The sequence below is a fragment of the Prunus avium genome, chromosome 5 (genome assembly GCF_965620075.1).
Source record: "Prunus avium chromosome 5, drPruAviu1.hap1.1, whole genome shotgun sequence".
Classification (NCBI taxonomy): Eukaryota; Viridiplantae; Streptophyta; class Magnoliopsida; order Rosales; family Rosaceae; genus Prunus; species Prunus avium.
In genome coordinates, this window is record NC_142288.1 from 10460545 (window position 1) to 10467026 (window position 6482).

Here is a 6482-nt window from a genome sequence, read left to right on the forward strand (position 1 = left end):
ACCACCAAATTGCTCTTCAATATGTTGGTCAAGGGTGCAAATCTGTTGATGCTTCTCCAACTTTTGTTACTAAGTGGTTGTTCTTCAGACCCTAATCATTAAGCACAACAATTTAAATTCATGCCATTGAAAAGGAACCACAAGAATCTAAATGCATGTGAAGCAAAAAGAAAGAAATGAAATGAAATGAAGTCAATTCCAGTCTCTGTTCGGCAGCCAACTTGTAAGGCCCAAAACGCACACTTCTACTGCTTCGATGGGAATACTTTCTTCATAGAAGTTGTTCCAATGGGTATCTAGTATAACATATCCAAATTTGAGCCCCATTGGATACGTGTTGAAACCTCATGCCTTCCTACACCAAGACTGGTTCAGAAAACTCTTTTTTGTTCAACAACCAAAAGAAGACCACATGAGTTGGCAGCAAAAGGCAGCCACAATTGACATAATTTGTTGCAGGGAAAGCAACTATGAGTTTGATTTATAAAAAAGACGTGACGTCCTTAATGGAATCACATTCTTACAATAATAAATAATCAATAAAAAAGAAATAATGGAATCACATTCTTACACCTTAATGGAATCACATTCTTACACCAATAGCTGAACACGAATCAATCATATTGAAGAGATACATATACGGTGCTTGTTGTACCTTATTTATATGATAATGAATAATAATCTGACATTTTCCTTCACAAAATAAACTAATACAATCAAGCATTTTCCTAATACAATCAAGTTCCTTCACAAGACAAACTTGAAAAAACAAGTGATAAGAAACAAATATAAGTGCAATAACCAGGCAATACCACGACACTACAATGGCAATACGATGACAATACAAATGCAATAGGGGAGCAATACAATGGCAATACAAAAACTCCACATTCCCACAATAATTTCATTCCACATTCCCACTATATATTCATAATCTACAACATATTACAAATAGGACACGACGTCCTTAATGGAATCACATTTTACACTCCTACATCGTCAAAATACCCTCGAGTAAGGAATGGGCGGAGAGGCTTCTGTAAAAGTTGAGGATGTAAAAGATGTTCTTGACTTGAAGGTGGATTAGTTACTGGCCAAAGGCTTCTTAGGAAATCAATTTCCTTTCGCAACTCTCCAAGAGCTAATCCAGCCTGAGGGAAAAAACAGAGTCAGAGATACCCCTTGGATGCTGCTGCAGAAACAAATATTGGCTCTACAGGGCTGCATTTTATATCCAACACACTGTAGCAGGGAAAACAAAGGTAAATAGCAGCACCAATGAGTACACAATAGTACCAGTAATATTAGGAAGAACCTTGGAAATGCTTCACTCGTATTAAGATCGCAGACAAACTCTCTTTGCATCGACATTCCATGCTTTAATGCCTCCATCAGCAGTGCCTATGAGAAGCTTTTGTCAAAAGAAAAAAAAACACTTAAAAATAGATATATCCAATCTCAAATAATCAGAGTATGATTTCAAGGCCAAGCAATATTTGAGTTCATTATGAAAATCCAATCTGCATACCAATCGGTCAGATTTACATTCCTAGTCAAGTGACATAATTTTGGCTCCGCAATAAATGGTTGCATTTCTAGATGCCGGAGTTGATGAGTCATATGTCCATATCATATTTAAATATGTATGAAGAAATACAAATTATAAATCTGGAACCAGCAAACAGTCAAGGAGTTGAGAAATCAGCCAATAGTCAAGGAGTTGAACAATGAACACATCACACATAATAACATAGGCAACCCACGTAATGCGACACCTAGGTGTGGACAGATCTGTGAATATGTGAGGGGCCACATTCAACAGGTCACCTAGGCAGCTGACACGTGATACAAAATAGAAGGCAATGGGATTAAGTAGACTTGACAGCCAAGGTTATAACCATGAAATAATACCTTACTGTGCCATCTTCAGATGCGCTGGCTATATTGTTTCTAGATGCAGAAAAGCGGCAGCGAGTGATTGGACTTGTGTGGCCCAAAAATGTCTCCTACAAACCATGATGATTCAAAAGTTATGGAGTCCCCAATTAAATGTAAACTAGTGAAGCTAAAGAAAAAATCAGAAAAAAAAAGGGGGAACTACAATATGCAGAAGCTCAAAGAACAGAAATATGAGTTTGTAACATCAACAAGAACTAATCAAGCTTTAGACGCAACTTACCTGAAAGTCCACTTTAACTTCAGGGAAGTCTTCTACATGGCTTTCCCTGCCATTTTCTGCCACATGACATTCAACAGTTATCAACAGATAATCTGAGAAATAGTTACCGCACTGTCCCCAATACACCAAGGAAAAGAAGTCAGATATAGCTGTTATATACCATTATAGGGGCCATCCTGGAACAGCTGAATAGTATCAGCAGTTCCACCATCTCCTGCACAAAGGCTTGATTGAGAACTTAAGTTAGGATCAGATTTGGATATGTTAATTTCTGGTCGAATTCCAGCAGGTCCAGCCACAATCCAATCTTGATTCACCTCTGCTTCCCCTATTTGAAAAGTAGCAGGAGGGCATGTTTCCCGAGTATCTTTAGATATAAGACGATTTTCCTCATACACCACACTTGATCAACTCTTGGTTTCTTCAGTGCTTGCATCCACTAATGATGAAGCATTACTGAGTTTCACAAAAATAAAAGAATTACGAAGGAAAAAAAAAATCATAGGATCACTACCGATGAACCCTTGCACCAATTATATACAATTCATTAAACATGATAGTCTCGACTCTGAAGGGCTCAAACAATTAAAAAAATTTACCTTCTTAACTGCCATAACTGACCATCTTTTTCCTCCAACAAAGCCTGAAGTTATGACAACTTGAGATTAAGTTGCTTGATGTGTTTTTTAGACGGTTGACAGTAGTCTTCTCCGAATTGATTTTCAAAAGGGCTGGCATGCGTGGCTAAGTTAAGGGCATTTCTTTTTCAAATCTTAGTCATACTGTACCATAAAAGGGGAATAACCAACGAAAAACCAGCCAACAGTAGAGGAGGTTAGTTGCTTCCACTTGAAATATATAAATTCACAATAAAATAGAGTAAGGTTCATCTAAACAAAGATAAGTTTATATATATATAAACTAATTCCGAAGGATATGAGTACCATTGAAGATCTCACTAAAGAAGTTCCTCACAGATAAACGCAAGGCCTCATACCATTCCTTTGAAAAATATATACAAAACTCAGGATCAGAGTTTGGTTTCTTTACATATGGAATGGCTGCATCACACAATAAAAAGTGTAAATGAAGGAGAAAGTAGTTCACTATACCAAATTAGAAAGATGAAATGACAAACCCACCAAACCATGCAGCCCAGTCCTGGCCCCTTTGCAACAAATCATTCCCATTCATTCCAAAAAACTCTAAAACTTTGTCCCTCCTTCCTGACTGGATGGCACTAACAACATAGTATTTCCTACCTGTCCTTCATACGGATCAAAACCCTTCCAGCCTCTTCCTTTGTTTTAGCTTCTACCACACCTCTTGCATATGCCTCCAGACTTGAAAGTAATTTGCCCTTCGATTGTTCATCCATATCAAAACCCGAAAGTGCACTAGAGAGCCCAGAGACGGCTGATTCTGTCTCACGCCGGAAAAGTTTTCTTATTGCAGGCCAGGTTTCACTATTAGCTCCATCTAGAAGGGCTTCCACCGGTCCTGATAAGGCCTCCTTCAATTTTGCCTACAAAAATAGTTACAATATCAGCCAGGTTCCTGAGACAATTTAGTCAACAATATACATATAGGGACTGAAAACCATTGAGAAAAAGTTCGCCAAACTATAGATGCCACTACAAACCTGTCAATTCCTTAAAAATTAGCATATCAAACTAGTTTAGTTTCCGCTTCATCCCACCTCCCTTTTAGTTTCTTCTTCCAGTCAAATTCTTGCTCGAGTTTAAAATTACCAGTCACCCCAATCATTTCACAAGAGTCAATGAATAAAATATATATTATACCTCATTAAGTGCAGTAAGTTCAGCTAGCTTGGCAGCACGAACTGAAGAAACTCCCTCACAAGCTCCTATGCATATTCTCCATCTTGTCCAACTCGACCTACAAACATAAATTTCCACCTTCTTCATGTGTGAACAAAACGCATAAAAGAAATTACATTTCATTATTTATCACTGATAAAATTCTGATTATTCCAAGCTATATGACATGCTTAATTTATTTAACAAAGAATTTTAAAAAAAAAGTTGCAAAAACTATGGTTTTATCTCACATTTTGCCCCAGAAATAAACAATCAGTCACCATTTATAATTGAAGTAAAATATAGCATTAAGTTGGCAGCATAAATAAGAAAGACAAGGGGCTTAAAGAGATCTAGGGTTTACAGCAATTGAAATTTGAGGAATTGCAAGAAAGAATGGTACCTTCTTGTGGAATTGCAGATGAAGCGCAGGGGTTTTGTGATTTACAGAGGGACCTGGGAAGTCCGATTAGCTTTCCCAGGTGGAAGGTAGAGTGAGAAGTATAAGTAAAAATGAGATTGGCGCGAGAGAGAGAGAGAGAGAGAGAGTGAGAAAGACCGAAGAGAGAGTGAGAGCTGAGCAAAGACAGAGGAGCAACAGAGAGAGTGAGAGCTGAGCCACAGAGAGAGACGGAGCCAAGAGAGTGAGAGAGAACAAAATTTCTGAACTTGTGAAAATTCAGCAATAAGTGGACAATAATTTTATATTTATAGGTGATAGTTGTACAAAAATTGGGGAGCAGTGATATTTTTAATTGAGATTATAATTTTGGTGGCATATACCGCTATTTCCCTATTTTATATTCTAAACCTCAGTCAAAGATATTTAGATATGCAGAGAAGACTTCCTAGCCTTTCATGAATGTCTGAGGGAAAAATGGCTACACTCAATCACCTTTGCACAAGCTACTATATGTTTGCTCTTAGTAAACAAATGGAATATGGCAAGCAGATTCCTGGGGTAATTTTTCGAATTTCTGGAGGTACCACCTATTTTATTTTCGGGCTAGGTGTATTCCTTAAAAATTATTTTTAAGAGACCCCAAGAGGCCCAAGGCCCAAGTCTTGATTATTTAAATATTATTATTAATCAAGCAAGCCAACCATCCAAGACCATCAGCCCAACAATCTTAATTTAATTGGTGTTAAGGTTTCATGCTTATAAAGCATGTGGAACCTTTTGGTTTCTCCAATGTGGGACATTTGCTTTCAAACTTCCAACACAAGAGAGTAAAGTCATTTTAACATAACGGAGTAAAGCACATCAAGAAAGAAATTTACTATAGAAGACATTTGTGTCTGTTGTATCGAGTGTGCGCACGCATACTCTTGTGTCTGCATGTTATGTACATGGGTTTTCAGTAGAGAAAAATCATATACCACAAAAGTGACCGGATTATGTTATATAAATTATAGTTTTCCTTTTTGGTAAAGCTAAATACAAAAACTTTTATATTATAAATAACATATAAACAAATTGGAAAGCTTTTAAGGCACAATGAAAGTGAAAAAAAAAAATTAATAGGTAAGTAAAAGCAAAATAAATTATAAGTAAGAAAGTGAGCTTAGTATGGTGAAGCACGTTAAAGACGTTGTTCTAAAGCCTTTGTAGCCTCCCTACGTGCAGATACTGACGGTCTAAAAGACTCCAAGATACGACCCCTAATACACAAGCTCAAGATCCGCTATGAGCATGTTCATAGACGGATATGTCTCCAAGTCACATAACCATTGCCCAAAAATTATAATATAAGTAGAGAAAGTATAAAAGGTAGAAGATGAGAGAATCAGATTATGGTGGTGATTGTGGTATGTGATATTCTGATCGTATATGAATGTGAAGGAGGAGTGACCTTTTATAGGCATCCAAAAACATGTAACCTTCACCACATTAAACCAGAAAATTAAGGCATTCAATATAGAAATAATACCTGAAAATTAAATATTTATAATCCCCACAATAAATAAAATAAAACAGCCAAAATAATTAAACAAATCAAAACTGTAAAATTTTAAAAACCTTTAAAAATTCCAACAGATTGTAAGGTCTGGTCCTCCACTAGCAACCACAAGGCAAGAATTGTAACCTTCACCATCATCAGAAAAGCAATTAAACATTAAAAAACAAAAAAACAAGACTTGAGAAGAATTTAAAGTTATAATATTTGTTATGTCAGGGACAACATAAAATTAAATGCAACGAAGATTGAGATAATACAATATTTACATTCCAAAGAGGAGTTTATCTCCACCTTCATGATGATGCTCTCTAGTGTTTCTCACTGCGTGGAAGTGTCTCTCACTTTTGCTTTAGCCTCTCTGAGCAATGGTGCTCACGGCACCTCCAAATGGTGGAGCACAAATGCCCACACTTTTCCTTTGCCAAGCCATCCCTTATTAAATAGCCAAAGCAAAGACAAAAAATGCAAACCATTATTCAACCCATGCAGTCACGTGTGTAGGCACTATCATTGCCGAAAGCC

At 36.8% G+C, this 6482-nt stretch overlaps 1 pseudogene across 1 annotated transcript; it reads right to left on the reverse strand.

The window, feature by feature from the left end:
* Positions 1-776: 776 nt before the first annotated feature.
* Positions 777-4681, reverse strand: LOC148294263 (uncharacterized; annotated as a pseudogene). Its single transcript, XR_015836123.1, has 9 exons — positions 4403-4681; positions 3982-4078; positions 3322-3704; positions 2779-3240; positions 2340-2635; positions 2180-2235; positions 1912-2006; positions 1297-1411; positions 777-1151 (listed from the first exon to the last, which is right to left on the reverse strand). The product of XR_015836123.1 is annotated as an uncharacterized LOC148294263 (transcript).
* Positions 4682-6482: the final 1801 nt, after the last annotated feature.